The sequence below is a fragment of the Belonocnema kinseyi genome, chromosome 1 (genome assembly GCF_010883055.1).
Source record: "Belonocnema kinseyi isolate 2016_QV_RU_SX_M_011 chromosome 1, B_treatae_v1, whole genome shotgun sequence".
NCBI classification, from domain to species: Eukaryota; Metazoa; Arthropoda; class Insecta; order Hymenoptera; family Cynipidae; genus Belonocnema; species Belonocnema kinseyi.
The window spans coordinates 41,200,020-41,218,707 of record NC_046657.1 but is presented as its reverse complement, the minus strand read 5'-3'; positions in this window follow the sequence as shown (position 1 = coordinate 41,218,707).

Genomic DNA, 18,688 nt, shown 5'->3' with positions numbered 1-18,688 from the left:
GAAACATATGTTTACATCTGGAAATTGTTTTCCTTTACTTATTGTAAATCGATGTTGTTGATATGATGTAATATAAGTTAAAATTCAAATGAATTGAAATTGCATCACCGCTTTTGAATAAAAATACTTTTTAATTTGATACCACTTTAAACTATATAGAATGCTTCGAAGTCAAAGCTGCTTAATTTTCAGAATTAAAAATTTTTGAAAAAACTTTAAAAATAAAAAGTAATTTTTTCTTTTAAATAGAAATGTTTTAAAAACGCTTTTGCACGTGAAGGGGAAAATTGTTTATATTGGTATTAATACATCGTAAAAATGGTAATTTACTTATTTTTTGTATCTGTTAGATATAATAATATAATGAATTACTTAGGCCTATTCAACAATTTTTTTTACTTTTAATATTGAAAAATTTGTTATTATGGATTTTAAAATTTATTGTTTTTTCAATATTAGGTGAAAGAAACTCAAAGACGCGTGACTTTCTTGCTACTCTTTCATTTAATTTAAAAATTAAATTTTGAATTATCTATAAACAAAAGAATTGTTAAGGAATTTAAATTGTGAGTATAAAAAATTACAATTGCATTTAATATTTTATTTAACAATATTAAAGTAACGAAAACTAAACATTTATTATTTTATTTCTTATTTTTCAATTTTAGCGTGAAGTTTCGAACATAAACAAGGGTCTCCAGTTAAAGGGCTGCCATCGGTAAAAAATAAGATAAAGGATTTTGACAGTTCTGCGTTAAAACTGAGTAGATCCTACTTATTGGCCTGGGATCGCTAGTAGATACAGGATCAACCTTTGGAGACCCCTGCTATAAGTGCTACTCATAAAAATTCATGACAAGCAATTGATCTTTAGAATTGCATCATTCTAGTGCAAAATTTTCGGATAAAATAAAAAATCCGTAATCTTCATAAAAACGTTGCACATTATTTTAATTAATTTGATTAGCGGATCCAATGTATCAACCGGCATTTCTTTTGGGCGCAAATCTAACACCCACGTGCCTTATATTATACCACTTTCGAATTTCTTTATTGTTTGCTAATGGAGTGTTGTAGACTTCATGCTCCTCCATTTTCCTGACCGAGTGGGTGAATATGTTTATTGTCGCTCGGTTTCCGCCTGAGCCAAAAAGACGAGGTCGAAATAGTCCACGAATAATTGAATGACCACTTGATGCTCTTTGCACCAATGCAACAGCGTTACCATTGATGTCTGATAATGTAAATTGTTCTCCAGTTAGCATCTCAGGTTCTAGATTATAAGTTCCAGTTCTCAAGTGGATTCCTACACCGGGAGAAAAAGTATATAATTCGATTCCAAGTTCCCAGCTCGTATTTCTGACGGGGAAAAATCGATAAAATGGAAGTTCTTCCATTTGAATTCCAAATAATTTAGAGAAGGGATACATTCTGGGAGACATAAGCTCTGAAGGAAAAAATTGCTCCACTGGAACATCCACAGTCTTCGCTGTAAAATAATCTTTGAAGGATTTAGTCCTTCCTAATGGAGTGTCATTGACTTCTTCTGTATCCATTACGCTAACGTAGTGGGTGTGTATGTTAAATTTCGCTCGAAATCCACTTGGACCAGGAGGCATATATAACCCTCGTAAATTCGTATGACCACTTTTTCGTTTTTCCACTAATGCCAAGGCGTCACCATTGAGTCCTGATATAATAAATTCTACTCCAGTTAGCGGGTCAGAGATACGACCACGTTGATCTCTCAAATAAATTAGCGTACCAGGACAAAAATCGTATAGTCGAATTACAAGTTCCCGACTTGAATTGTTGACGGGATAATACCTTTGAAATCGAATATCGTTAATTTTCATTCCCAAAAGCTTAGAATAGGAGGCGCGCCTGCCAGGAGGAGACGGGGACCTGAAACGAAGAGATGACTCGGCAGGAGCAGAAGACGTAGTTGGAGCAGAATACATGGAAGGATGATGCTCCGTAACATGAGAATTCGAAGTCGAACTATGAAATTCGAGGCTATGCGGATAACTGTAAGATGGGAAACTCAACTCTGGAACAAAAAAAAATAGATTACATTCTTTTTAAGTACACATTCGTGCCGTAAACTGGGACTGAACAACGAACTATGAACCTTTTTGTTAAATTTTGTCTCAAAATCGGTGAGATTTGGACAGGAAAGACCGGGAGCGAAAATGTTTTTGTGATTAAAGATAATTTTACAACAACTATAATACCGATATAGAAAAATTATACAAAACTTTGTATGACCTTGAAAAGAAATGTTGAAAATAGTAATTTTTGTAAGAAAATTGTATTTATTGAATACCAAGGGCACATAGATAATATATTTTATGTTTAAAATACGTTTTAAAAAAATTTTCATTGTAATTCTAAATCCAGTCTTTCATTAAACACAGAACTTAAGCATTTTTAGAAGAAAGCGATTAAATCGACTATTTCAGTCTCTCCAGCAATGCGTTATTTCTGTCAAAGCAAATTTGTTTATTAGAAGAAACTAAAGCATTTTTGAGAATTTAAGTATTCAAGGGGTTTTTGGGGCATTACAGGTATTAATTTTATCTGAAAATAGTTATGTCAACAAATCATACTTCAAAATTTAATATCCGTATACCCGTGGTATTAGATATACTACTTTTTTATTGCTAGCTTCAATCTAGATTTTTAAGGCTAAAAACATGTTTTAACAGTCTCTCTCTATATATTTTATACATCCGATACACATTTCTACGATTTTAAAACTAAATTCAATAAAACTGCCTATAGTACGGTCTCAGAGGAACAAAAAAGTTTCAATTAACAAATCAATCTTTTTTTTATTAAAAATTGACATATTTCCATGCAGCAACAAAGATTAAATCTTTTTTAAGTTTTCAGTTAAGCACATTGTACAAAAGATATTTTTTGAGATTAGCAGTGATTACGTTTTATTGAAAATTATTCAAAAACATGCTATTCAAGAATTGTTACAACAATTCTCAATAGAAAATTACAGTTTATGTAATTTTTAATGAACAAGCTCAGTTATTTATGTGAAATCAGCTCAGAATGTCTTTTCAATTACTCTTTGCTATTATAGGATTTTTTATCAAACATTTAAAAATAATAATTAATTATTCTTCGATTCTATAAATAAATATTAACCGTATTCGTTCAATTTGTAAAATATCATTGGGAAAAGTGGAACAGAAGGACAAAAAATATTTTAAAAATAGAAACTCCAAGAAATAAAAAATAATAAGTTTTGTTTTCCGAATCTTCTCAAAATTAAAATTATTTTTTTATCTCTTCAAAACTTCTGCAATCCTAAAAAATAAATCAAAGTTTTCCTGAGAAAATTTCAAATCCCCCGACACAGGAAAAAGCTCAATATATTATCATATAATTAAAAATGAAAACTGAAATCAAATGAATGATATAATTATGCAAAAAAAAAATTGTTGAAAATGTTAATTCACCAAGGCTTTTTTATCAAAAAATTTGAATTATTATTATCAATTTAGGAGGACGAATTTGTTAATAATTTAAATGAATTTTCAACCAACTATTTAATTTTTTAACGAAATATTACAATTTTTCAATAAAAAGTCTAAGTCTTCAATCGAAAATGCAATTATTGAATTTAATGAGAGGACAATTATTTTACAACACCAAAATATTAATTTTTTGGAACAAGAAGACGAATTTGTGATAGAAGTCTTAAGCTTTCAAGTCAAGAAGTTGAATATTTGATAAAATTGTTGACTTTTTAACCGAAAGAAAGGTTTACATTTTTAACAAAAAATGCAAATAGAAAATATATTCAGTTTATACAAGATTTTCAAAAAATAAAAGCGAAGAGTAACAGAGAGTAAATAATCCCTCAAAACTATTAGAAAATTTTCGGACAATCAGCGAAACTTTTATGTAGCGCCAATTTTGGGGCTAACAGTGGGCTTAAACTAACTCACTATCAGCCCCCTGCCTCGACCGTGTATGTGTATGTAGTAGTAGTTTTCTTACGATCCGGAGGGAAAATGTCGGTCAAACTAAGCCAACAGATGGCACTACAAAAAGTTGGTCTTTCTTGTTCATTGAATTGAATTAAGAAAAAATTAATAATATTTAAGACCTCAATGACAAAAATATTTAAAACATTTACATGATCAGAAGAATTTATGAAAAATATAAGTAAAGAATCTTTGTTCCTTTAAAATCTTAAAAATTTCAAGTTTTGAAGGAAATATTTTTAAAAAGTAGTGGTGATTGTAATTAAAATGTTTCAGGGAATCATTTGGAAAAAAGTCAATGACACGAATGATAAATGAGAAAATGGATTTAATATAATGTATATATTTATTTAAATTGAACCAAACATCATATATACGTTTATACTGTTCAATAATTTATTTGTTTTTTAATCTTGAAAGCTTTTTTCTCGCTGCGTTCAGCCCCTAATAATTTTATTTGAAAATTTAAATTTAAAGTAGATTTTGAATTAAATAGTTAATCATATTATTGCAAGCCTCATTTCAAAAATAAAAAGACTATAAGCTATTAAAATTTATAATCAAACGTACTGTACTCATGACGCACAGTTGGAGAAAATGCACTTTTTTCATTCAAAAATGTTCAGAGCCTTCAATTTTCTTGAGATTTTGAATTTTTCTGTTTTAAATTAAAGATCATTAAATTCTATAGATCCTGACTCTCCGAAATTTTATCTCCTGTATTTTTTTTTCAATAATTTTTTTAGTCAAAGTATGAACAAAGTTTTATTATCGGTGAAAAACATTTTTTTTTGCTAAAAGTGCTTCCCATTAATGGAGGAGTGACATTTAATAACAAAAATAATTTAAAAGTTTATAATAACCACTGTGATAAACAATTTTTGTTTCAAAATATTAGAATTTGAGATCTTTCAAATTATAATTTCCTTCAATGGCCAAAACGACTTCAGGTATTCCTTTAGATAATAAATATTTAATAATATTTGATAAAATATAACAATTTGAATTTTTGTAAACAAGTTAGATAAACAAATTTAAAATGTTTGCTCTTTCGCATAGAAATTTTTCTTTTGCACTGAAAATGTTTTAAGCTATTGGACGAATGACTGCTAGTCACAAAAATATTAGAAGAATTAATAATAACCACTATTTTAAACAATTCTTGTGACAAAATATTTAAGCTTTAGGTTTTATCAAATTTAAATTTTCTTTGGTGGCCAAGTCAGTTGGTTATTGTCAAAAGATTTTGTATTGAGTGAATCTTCGCATGCAGTGTTATGATTCATTTCCAATCTATTACGATTGAAAACCCAACTTTTTCCGAGTGATACTGCCAAAATTGGGACATTTTTCATGTAAATTGTTTATAAACATGTAAGTTGTTAAATTCCACTAAATATGATCAAAGATACATTTTTTGGGAATATCCGTAGCCATTGTAGCGATTAAAGAAAATAAAAATTTGGATAAAACCTTACATTTAAATATTTTGTCACGATAATTATTCATAACAATGGTTATTGTTAACCTATCACAGTAAAAAGAAATTTCTATGTAAAAGGACCAAAATTTTGAATTTCTTCATCTAATTATTTTAAATTCCTTCCTGGCGCTTGAAGGAAATAATAATTTGAAAAATCTCAAACTATAATATTTTGCCACAAGAATTGTTTATAACAATAGTTATTATAAACTTTTACATTATTTTTGTTATTAAATGTAACTACTACATTAATGTGAAGCACTTTAAGCACCAACAAATTTTACCGATAATAAGACTATTTCTTAATTTGTTTATCAAATTTGTTTCCAGCAAATAAATGGAATGATAAACAAATTATTTGTATTTCATGAGTCCCTCAACATTAATTTCATACAATATAAAGTTTCCCTGATCAGTTATCAGAGCGTAAAAAATTTTTATGTACAAAATTTCAGTTTTTCCTTGCTTTGAGTAAAAAAATTAATAATAAACAAATAGAGAAGACAAAAGTTCGGAGCGTCAAGCTGAACGAAAAAAATGAATTTCCTCCTATACTCCGTCATGAGTACAGTACATTTGTTTATAGAGTTTAATAGTTTTTAGTCTGTTAATTTTAGAAATGAGTTTTGCAATAATATAACTAACTATTTAATTCAAAATCTCTTTTGAATAAAAAATTGTTAATAAAATTATTAGGGGTTGAATGCACCGAGAAAAAAGCTTTCAAGATTAAGAAACAGATAAATGATTGCACTGTATAAATGTATATATGATATTCGGTTCATATTTTTTATTAATTCTTCTGATCATGTATATATTTTAAGTATTTTTGTCATTGAGGCCATTAAGATTATTAATTTTTTCATGAGCTAAATAAATGATTTTAACAAAAAATAATTTTGTTTAACTTTAACAAATAATAGAATCCATAATACGAGCAAAATAAATCACAAAAATATAAAGTTCGAACTGCTTTCAAAATGTATCTCAAAATTAAATTTTATTCACATTAAACTACATATTTTCATGACTTTTTCTTTTTTTAAATAATTAGCAATAGTTAGACTTATTTTTTACATCTATTTTTTTTTGTTTATTTGCAAACAACATCAAGTTTTTCTTTATTATTTTTGCTTTTTCATAATGCAATTTAATGAAAAAGACAGACCTACTTTTTACGGCGCCATCTCTTGGATTAGTTTAACCGACAATTCCCCTCCGGACCGTAAGAAAACAGAAAAGTGGGGGCGATGCATGGGGCTGCTCACTATAGTTTGCTCCGCATTTGTTTGTTCACGCCTGAGTGGTCGTCTGATTGAGAACCACAGATCCGCGCACACCGCGCAGCTTCTGCTGCGCCTACCTGCGGCGCGGCGACAATTCTCGAAACGGCTATAGAAGGGAGGGTTAATGAAGGGTTTCACTTTATTTTGGAAATCTTTATCGCACAATATTTTCAACAAGCTTTTAATTATTTTTCTTATGTGCCAAATTCTTCCAAAATGTTGTACATTACGCTGTTGCTAATTGCACCGTTGCTATCTTTCAATTCATGAAAAAAATGATTATACAGGCAAATAGTTACTTTTTCAAGCTAAAAGAACAGTAACTAAATTTTTTTTTAAATATTTTGAACAAAAAGGTGAACTTTGAAAAAAATACTCGATTCTTTGACCAAAAAGAGGAATTATCAGCTGAAATAATAGAATCTTTACGTAAAAAAATTAATTGTTAACAAAGAAGTGAATTTGTAATACAATAAGGAGGTTTTTTTTGCCCTCTATATATGAATAAGTATATGGATTTTTAAAAGCATAGATTAATAGATTAATTTCAGATCATATCTAATAAGAAAATTATAGCTAAGGTTGAAATAAACCCCAAAAATAATGTTATATATCGAACTATATAGCGCACGACGCAGAGCCATTTGGTGAAATTTATATTTTTTATGAACGCTCCGAACGCAGAAACTCTTATTCTCGTGATAACCAAGCTAGTGGTTCTTGGGAACTGTTCCGACATCGAACACCTATATATGAAAAGACCATTCGCACCTATCAATGACTAATTTTCAGATAGCTCCGACTGCTGGAAAAAATATGAACAGGCGATAAGTGATAGCAATATTAAGCTCTTACGAGTAGAGTCAAAAAATTAAGTTACTTACCCCACCCAGCTAATTGGCTTGGTTGGCTCGAACTAGATTCGCTTGCAGAAGATTGGCTTGAAGGAAGTTGGTCAGGCCGGTGAATGGTTAATTTCTCGCGTCGAGAAAATATAGATGTATGGTCGTCCTGCGAACTTGATTCTGTAAGAACATAAAGAAATGGATGAATTTTCAGTTTCGGATACTAACACTGAATAGCTTGCTACAGAAGTTGCAGCTTAATTCATTCAAGAGACCTTGCAGATTTTTCAATGCACAAATGTCAATCGGGAACATAAAGTAATGGATGTCTAGAAATTCAGAAACCACACGTTACTCTGCGGATCGATTCATCAATATTTTTTAAACTTCATTCAGTCTCAGTTGTTTTTATTTTTATTATATACACCATCTCTTTGGAATCAACACCATCGATGGACAACAAGGAAGATCGAGAATCGAAGGAATTTAGGAGATCTACAACACTGACTGTTAAACCTGTTAAAAAATAACATAAGAAAAAAAGAAAAAAAGAAAAAAAAACATTTATTTGTAGAGAATTGACAAAGGATTGTTATTTAACGGTTGAATCAGTAACAAAAATATTGTTCATTTTCCATTCTTTTCGGTTATCCTATCAGCGGTCCAAGCCGCTGAGGTACCTGATAAGATGTGAATTAGCATATATTCAGAAATAGTCAAACTCGTTAGGAATGGCTCAGATGTTCAAAATTCATCAGAGCTTCGGAATATTTCTGGCGATTCTTGCCTTTTTTTTAGTAGGGCAGGCTTTAGATGATACATTTCTGTGGAGGAAATGAGGAATGATTTATATGAAAGGAAGATCAAGGAAGAACAAAAACGGAAAAAATTAAAATAGTGCCAGAAGGACAAGAAAAGGTCATGAAAAGAATGCATGACCAACAGAAGGTTGCAGAAGAAAATAGTAAACAGAAAAACAAGAAGAAAGAAAAGAGATGGGAACGAAAAACAAATAAGAGAAGACCAAACGCGAAAATAAACTACAGAACGATTAATTTTAGACCCCACGGAGTCAGAATAGATATTATTGTCGGAATGTCGTTACAGTAAGAAGATGTTTCCAGTAGGACACTACATTTTCTGCGACAACTACGTTGGCGAGATGTCCAATCGGCCTGAAAATTATCGATGGACCTCGGATTTAAAAAGAACGAGGTACAACGAGGGGGATTGGGTGGAAATTTAACGAAATTAAAAGGACATCATGTACAGATATAATATTAAGGAAAGAGGAACTTGTCCAACTGAAGGGAAGGAAAAGAAAATCCAGTTCTGAAGAAGAAGAAAAACTAATCGGAAAAGGTAAACAGGAAGACGATTCATAGAATAGAGCTGGAGATAACAGAAGAAGAAGCCTTGTTTACCTTCAACGAGGAATTGAATAAACGTGATGGCCACTTACAAAAGCAAATCTCGTGTCCAACGTTTCAAATCTCTATTCTTTCTAGTTGAAAGAGAAACATGTTGAAAATATCGAACTTTATACTAAAATGTAAGAAAATTTGAATTAAAAAATGTTCAACCTAAAGGAGTGAAGTTGATATATTAAATGTTTCTAGTTTTCTTATCAGAAATACAAAAAAATAAAAAACAAAAATTTGTTTTTCTCACGAAGGGGAAAGAGTTGAAGTGAGAAATTTTTTGTTTTGGAAAAGAAAAATTTAAGAGGTAATTAGTGTTTATTAAAGAAGAAAAAGTTTCTATTAAAAAATTTTTTAATTGAAAGAAGTGAAACCTAAAAATATAAACAATCTTTCGACTCAAGTAGAGAAAAATATAATAATTAAAAGTTTTTTTATTTGAAAAAGGCATACCTAATATCAACAAAAACTGCTTATTCAATAAGCTGAATTTTCTACAAAAATATATAATTAAAATATCATTTTCGATTTTTCAAATTATCCTTTTATAGAAATTTCTAAACTTAATCATTAGGTATACTTAATAAATATCAATATTCTTATCAGATTCAATTAGAGCGGGATGATATCGAGTATTTCAATATTTTCCTTATGCGAATTACGAAATTGTCTTTTACAAAGTTCATAACAGTTGAAGAAGAATGATCAGAGATTTCGAAATTAATCAAATGTTTACGGATGATTAATTAATGATTGGAAAAGTACAAATACAAAAGCAGTACAATTCAGTTTTCAATTTATAACATTTATTACGCGTAATCGAAAAATTAAATGAATTTCGACACGTCAATGATTTTCAGTTAATAAGGGGGAATTTACATATTTTCTTGTGCAATCTTCTAAATCATCACTAATAGTTGATTAATTTTATGAAGCAAATGGAATGTAGTAAATCTTAATTCCCGACGAAATAAATGAATTTAGGGATATTATATGAAGTCAAGCTCGACTTCAAATTTAAGGGTTTTTAAGGTGGAGGGTTTATCGAATAGAACAAATCAAAATTTTAACGAAAAAAGTAAATTTTCAGAATAATAGTCGAGATTTAAGGTATGATCAGTATGTCAGCTAAAAAAATGTTATTTTTAAATAAAATACACGTTAACTGGTTTAAAAAAGAAAAATGGGTTAGTTTCAGCATTGAAAAAAAGTGTTATTAACATTTGCACATTCTCAAACAGAAAATAAATATTCTGAGACTAAAACAGGACTTTATAATATAGATATTATATTTACCAGTAGGATGAGGCCAAATAGCGATAACCAAAAACATAATACTAATATGTAGGATCCACATTTCTTTTAAAGAGAAGGATTCACTTTCAATGGATTTCGATAAGAATCTGACTAATTACCATGAATGAAAAAGTTTCAGCTTATATATGTATAGTTGCTATATCAGTCGTCCCTATTCATGATTACAAATTATGACAATTTCTACAACTGTGGGGGACGCAAATTAGTTACTACGCAATAGAAATATCAGTATTTGTGAAAGAACATGATAAGATTTTATCTCGCTCTGTTTTTACATACACAATTTTTAATTCTTTTAAAAATTTGGAATGCACTTCATTAGTTTAATTTTTAAACCTTTTAAAATTATTTTCAATCCATATAATTATTTTGTACTAATAATAACTCTAAATTTGTTTAATAGTTTAATTAGTTAGTTTAATTTGTTTTGAATTAATTGAGTTTTCTTTTGAATTTTTTTTCTTACTTAAGAATTCTGTCAACTCTTTTGAAACTCTATTTTATGTCTGTAATACCAGTGGATTCCGTGTCCTATGAATATTTCTGTGAGTACCTTGCCTTCTTAGCGCCCGAGGTTGAATAATTACTTTGCTCGGTAAGAGTTTAGCTTTGAGCCCAAGAGTGTTTTAGCGTGTCGGCAGCCAGAGACCAAACCGCACTCATTCTGATGTTCCTCGGTTAGCCAACTGTTAATATCTTTAGTGACCAACCTATTTGAAATGCCTACAACTGGCTCAGGTTCCGTAAAATTTTCTTTTGCTGCTAGTTTTACAAGCCTGCCCTATATCTCATGGCCTTAAATGCCGCTGTGTCCATGGATCCCAAGCAAAGTCACTCTGTTGTCTGTCGCTCGCTTATTCAGTGCCTCAAAGCACTTCCAAGCTAGTAGCGACGTGGTCGTTGTTCCATTCAGGGCCATGATAGCAACTCTGCTGTAAACCAGTTGTCTCCATTACAGGGCAGGTGTGCCTCACTGTTAAACGATTCCTCTTTCGTACATAGACTAACACGATACTTCTTGTCAAATAGGTAGCGACGAGTGAAAATTTTGTCCCAGAGTATGCTCAGTGCTCCTCGCCATGTCGATTAATATCCGCACTACTTTCGTGATACTGCTATCGCTTGATATATTTAATCTCCAAGACGTTTTTGCAGCCACGGCCTTGATGGTGAAATCGAGGGGCTTCAAACCTATTAGTGCCCCCAGAACTATCGAGGGTGTCGACTTTGAGGCACTTGTGCTGCCTCTCAGATTCAGTACCCTGATCCTTTTCAGTCGATACTTCACAGTAGACATTTCTCCTACAGAGACAAAGAGTAGCTACTAGTTTCTTGAACTTGTTTTCCAGGTGCTTGTTCCATGGAAGCTTCTTATACAGAGTGACTCCTAGATATTTGGCTCATCCTTTTCTTTCCAGTGGTTGTTCTACCAGTAGTGCTTGCTGCATTACTCCGAAGGGGGCATCTAGATGGTGGCCGCGCACGATAACCAGTATATCAACCGCATAGCCTATAACGTGGTGGCCCTGACTTGTGGCAGATAAAGCAGTTCATCTACTACCAAGCACCACGTCAGGCGTGATAAAACACCTTCCTGCGGACATCCAGATATAACGGTTTCACATAAAGTGGTATCAACCTTAGTCGTAGTCAGGTTCCTGTTGACTAACGTGTGGCAGGTCCATACCAAGACTGCAACAGACAAAACGTGTGTGATCATAGCCGATCTTGACACGTGAGGTGGCCTACTTGGCAAGAACTTATCTCGGATATATCTGACCTCCGACTACAAATTTGGAAGGTTCAATTGGAATTTTTAGGCTGAAGACTTTCTTGTTTATTACACGTTGAAGAAGGAGCTTGGAATTGGATTTTTAACGGCCGCTAACGTTGTGATTTGATTTTCTTTGCTTGTTACATTTCGATGTTGTTTTTGGCGGTTGCCCTTACATTTTCATGCATATTATTTATCTCAATAGAATAATGATTTAATTATTTCTTCGTTGATTTAAAAGTATATTATTTTGTATTGGCTACTTTACCTTATTCATCGCTAGATATAAAATATATGTAATCGTCAAATCCGTAGATACTTTGAGAACATTCTTTAAAAACAAAGCGAAAAAAAATCAGTTACAATTTCTGGCTATAATTCCTCAGAAGTTTAAATAACACTTTCCGATTTAATTTTGAGTATCAACGATATTTGAACAAATTTAGTTAAACTGCACGCATTAAACGTACGAAAACGAGCCCGAAACGCGAGAGCGTACCCGCACGCCCGAAGCGCGTTCCAACTTGGCGCGAAGCGTCACGTGATAGGCGCGCAATAAGACTGTGCCCGGGCGGCGGGCATATTTTTGTATAAGCCTTCATTTAAACTAAAAAAATAATATGAAGTCATCAGTTAAAATTGATCTAAATAATTGGAGAAAAGCCAAATTAATATTTTTCTATTTCTTTTTCAATCCACGTCTTTTTTATCAAACTGATGAGGCGTCAATATTTTTAGATTTTGTTGTCCTTTTTTTAGATTTGAGACTCTTGGATTGTATACTTTTTGCCTGGGTTGTAGATTTATCATTTTCATCATCTGCTTTATTTTGTCTTGATTTCTTCGAGACATTTTTTGATATAGTGTAAATTTGTTATCCTTTTTTAAAATGTGAGTAGGGTGTACCAGCACAGCAGTAAAGACAGCAAAAAGATTTTAAATGAACCTTATTTGGCTTACTCTTACTTCAAGTGTACTGATGAATTTTCCAAACGCCAACAAATGTTTTGATTTGAGTGGGTGAAACTTCATCGATTATTTCGATATTTGTTAAAGTTACTGATGAGATATAAATATTCTTAACTCGTTCTTAATATTTCGAGATATTTATTGCATTTTGGAGCTTACCGAATTTTTTGTACGGGCTATTTTTTAAACAAACCATCACAGCTGTCGAATTATTTCGAATGGGAAGAATTCCATCGAATGTCGGTTAAGTAGTTTGAGAGCCAGACTTCTAGATGATGTCAGTAGGTGGCGTCTAAAAGAACTTGTGATTTGAAAATCGTGATAAAGCATGATAAATAAAATTATTTGACATATGATGGGACAAAGTGCATCGTTTCAATAAGAAACTTTAAAACTGATTTTCGTAACATTGTAGCAAATAAAACTTAACTATATACTTAAATTAGTCAAATAATATACAAGGTAACAATATCTTAGTGAAGTAGATTCTGTGGTTTTTCTCACAGTATTTTAATTTGGGACAATTTCGGAGCTGACTTTTTTAGTAGTTTTTAGGCAATAGAGTATAAATATTTATTGAATTCGTAAATATTACCTATATACAATTCATTAATTTTGTTACCAATGAGAAATGTGTATAAGTCACTTGTTTAAAAATCCCTTTCGCAAATAAGAATAAACGTCCTTGAAAAAACATTTTGGTTCAATATAGTCCAAACTGCGTATAAGTTTATTATAAATTGGTTAAGAATTAATTAAGTTGAATATGTGTATTTATATATTTACTTTTAGGTATAATGTGTGTTCTTCCTATTTTTTTTGGAAACATTGTTATGACGACTTGGTTCTCCTCTAAACACTTCTCGCGAATTTTAATTGCTTCTGTGATGCATGTACTAGTATAACCCTCAATCGATAGGACAGTCAGACCAATATCTAGAAGCATTCGAAAAGATTTTTGATATGTTGGTGCAGGAAATTTTGTTTCAAACTGTTGTTTTCAGTTATACTTGATCCAAAAAGCTAAGAAATATTTATATGTTTTGTCTTTGTTTTATCATTGTAATTGACAAAGAAAACTAACTCCGAAACAGAATCGTCTTCCGCGACTTTATCCACCTATGTGTTCTCTAAAACAATACAATATTCCTAAAAATGATTATTTTGCAAAAAATGAGATTATTTTTTAAAATTTAATGACAATAATTTATCCCTTTTTTGTCGGAGTGTTTCATACCCATGTAGAAATATCCCCGGTTGGCCCTAATACAACAAGGTTTCTGGTCGGATCCCGACCGAGCTACCCCTGTCTGGGTTTCATGGACAGGAACCGGGCGGGAGTCGGCCGGGATACATTTTTATCGAATCACGTAGACGGGGCCGCCGGTTACTGGCCGGGCCAACCCTGGTTATATCCTATAGTCGGAAGCCAGCCGGGCACTGGTCACGTTAATATTTTTGTAAAAATTACACATTTTTTAAAGGCCGCGATATTATAAAAGACATAATTATGGATGCAAGATGATTTATTATTTTTAAATTATGATTTAAAGATTTATCAGATCAGTAAAAAATTTAAAATTCTTAAAGAAAAAATATTAAATTTTTTCGAATAATTTAAATGTTTAAAATAAACCGACATCGATTGTGCTATGTGCAACAACAGAAATGATACAATTTTTATAAAATACTCTTTTTTCAGACAATGTTCAGCCTTACGCTTTCAAATTTACCGCCATATATAGCGCCTACTGCGTCTGGCGTCTGCATAGACACTCAGTAATTTTCAGTCTCGCACCTGGAACGAGGATGATCCTTGCACTCACGTCGCGTTGTCTCTTCGAAGTTTGCAAATCAAATCGAAACTCACGGTTAAAATCAACCTTATTTCAGTAATTAGTTTAAGCCCCCCCCCCCCCCCTTAATGCGCCAATAATAATTATTTTTAATTATATTATACTATTGTGTATTTAGTTGCTCCTTCCCTCCTTCCTAACCTTAAATCACCACGTCGTTTCCAAATTGCTACGAGATTTTATCATCGGGGATTTTGTGGTCGGATTACACGACCGAATTTCGGCCGGTATTGAAGCTGCGATCCGACCAGTTTACCGTGACGTTTTTAGCCGAATCCCGCTCGGATTTCCCGACCAGCGCACAGTGACCGATTTCCCGAAAAAGTTGGCCAAAAGTCGTAAAATGATAGAAATTACACGAAACCTCGCAACATTATGTTTTTGAGGTCGCTGATTCCGAATATGTAATTTATTTTTCAAAATTCAAAATCGCCGATCCAAAATGGCGGACGTCTACTACTTAAAACACCTCCGTTTCAACAAACTTTTGTATTCTCTAGTTTTTGAGGTCGCTGATTACAAATATGAAATTTTTTCTAAAATTCAAAATGGCAGACATCTATTACTCAAAACAATTTCATTTTAACAATATTTTGTATGCTTTAGTTTTTGAGGTCGCTGATTACGAATATGATATATATATTTTTTGATTTAAATAAAATTTCCTATGATTCAGTTTATAAGGACACTGATGACGAATCAGACTTTTTTTCTGATTCATACCGGTAACATAAAAATGTTGGGTCTTTACTGAATCTAATTCTGAAACGAGAAAAAGAGTGCCAAAGTGACAAAAACAAAATTTAGATACAAGTATACAAGTTTCATTAGAGAAAAACATGAACTATTCGCTGCCAGACAAGTATGAAATTGTTTTATATACCAATATTTTGAGTTTCATAATTCTACTTTTTTGAATCATCCAACTCGTATTTAAAAAAAAAATTAGATTTGTAGTTATTGACCTGAAAAAACGCCAGTTTACTGAATTTATTTCATGCCCGGCTGTTTTGAGTAGTACTCTTCCGCCATTTCGTAGTGCTATTTCGATTTTTAAATGAACAGTATCAATTCGTAATCAGCAACTTCCAAAACAAATGTGTACAGATTTTTATATTCTAATTATATATCAATAGTTGTCCAGCTTTCCCGGGAAATCGCACTCGCTGCAGTGAGTGCGGCTAGTTAGCGCACCGGTCAGCTTCAGTCCGCAAGATTAAAAATGATGTTTCATGAAATATCGCAAATTATCGCAGCTGCTTTTATCGTAAAATGAAAGAAAATACTTTCTTTCACATAATAAAAATGATCTTACCGTGAAACTTCGCGGAACTTCTAACTATTTTTATGGATTTTTATAAAATGTCAACACCAAAAAACTTGAGGTGCATGACTGTGTTTAAAAAAAGTTTTTACATAGCGAGACTTTTGTAGGTGAAAAAAACAACATATAATATACTGTCTATACCTTCAGAAACCCCCGTTACTGAACGCGATCTGAAAACAGTCACTAGAAAAGCTGTTGTCATTTTCAAAATGACGTATACATATCCAAGTTTAAGTAGCGTGATAGATGATGCGTCCAAGAGAGTCACTATGACTTGCTCTAATGCTGAATGCCTTACCAGTACATTACTGTTATTTTCCATAATGTGTAGAAGATACTTCTTTATAATTATGGGTGGTAGCTTAAACGGAACAAAACGTTTTTTTTCGACTTTTGGCCAGCTTTTTCGCAAAATGGGTCATTGTGCAGCGCCCGGCTTAAATCGGGGCCATCCGGCCTGGACCCGGCCGGATCCCTGATTGGATTCCTATACGGGTATTTTCGTTCTAAAAGACTAATTTCTGCGGAAAAACTAACAAAACCTTAAACTGTTCAAAATTGCAAATCTAGCTTTTGAAGTCATAATACTTTTTTCTACAATAACTGATTTCTGGGGAAAAAGAACATTTTAGCATACCCTGTCAGTGTTGAAATACTGTTAATATTTTCAGAATTATTACTCGTTATATTTCTTTATTTCTCTTAGATATTATTTTTATCTGTAAGTATTTTTTAAATTTTTACACTATTTTTCAAGTTCTTGTTTACACCTCTTCATCTCTACCGTATTTTCTTTCGAATTTCAATACTATATAATTTCTGTAATAATTTCAAATCCTATTTAGATGTTTTAAATGTAAAATTGTTGAAAATAATGTTGAAAATAACTAAAATATTAATGTGACCATTAATTAAAATTTACTGCATTTTATAAGGTAATAATATAAGGCTTTCAATGAAGTTAATTTTTTCCCTTTAATTTATATTGGAATTTGGTAGAGAAGCTTGTCGATCTTGCGTGGTAATATTTCATCTTTCATTGTAGAAACCTAATATGTTTGGCTGAAAATTTAAACCACTATGGTACCTATATATTAATTTTATTTAAAATAATAAATTCCTCACAGTATAAAATTTACAGCCCATAGCGTAACTTCAAAACAATTTGTAACACGATCGAAGATTTTTAGAGTCAGGCATTTTGACAAACAATTAGGGAATTACATTTTGTATTGAAATACTTAAAGGAATTTTTTTTAATTCCTTGGAATTGACAAGAGCTTTTAAGAATTTCAAAAAATTAAAAAACATATGCAACTTTCATTTACAATTTTGTAGATTATTTTAAAAGATTGCAGGGAATTTTTAATTGATTTTAGTAGCTTAATGTGATTTCAAAATACTTTAGGTATTTTAGGGACTTTAAAATTATTTTAAAGAATTAGTAATAGATTTAGATCAATAATAGAAATTTTCCAAAGCTTTGCAATATTTTAAGGCATTTTTTACAATTTTTTGGCATTTACGAGCGTTTTTAAAGATTTCAAGGGATTAAAAAAAATTCATTCACAATATTTTATGTTGTTTTTTAATATTGCAAGTAATTTTTAATCGATTTCATTACTTTAATTGGATTTTAGAGCATTTTAAGTATATTAGGAAATTTGAAATCATTTCAACAAGTTATTAATTGATTTAGATCTATAATTGAAATGCTCCAAGGCTTTGAAATATTTTCACGCATTGTTTAAAAATTCCTTTCCATTTACAAGAACTTTTAAACATTTCAAAGGATTTCAAAAATATAATTTTAATTTACAATATTTTAGGTTATTCTAAAAGATTCCACGTCATTTTTAATTAGGTTTGGTAGTTTAAGGAGACTTTAAAGTATTTAAAGTATTTTGGGGAATTAAAAATGATTTCAAAGAGTTATTAATTGATTGAAGCCTTTGCAATATTTCAAGGTATTTTTTGAAAAACCTTGGAATTCCCGAGAACTTTTAAAAATGTCAAAGGATTTAAACCAATTTAATTTAGAATATTTTAGTTCATTCTAAAAGATTCTAAGTCATTCCAAAGAGATTTAAACTAATTTCAAGGGATTTTCAAGGGTTTTTATAATTTTAAAAGATTTTAATGTTTTAATGGATCTCAAAGAATTTATTCGCAAGAAAATTGAGGGATTTTGTAGGGCTTCCAAGATTTGAAGAAATTTAAAAATATTTTTTACAATTAATTTTGAACTCACCCTGAATTATTATTCATTTAACCTAAATTCTTCTGAATTCTTCTAAATTTACTCCATTCTGTTCATTCGATAAATTGTTTAATAGTTTCTGTTTCATTCATGTTGAAGTTCTTGAAGCTCACCCCGAATTCGAAAGCATTTGATCAAATTTG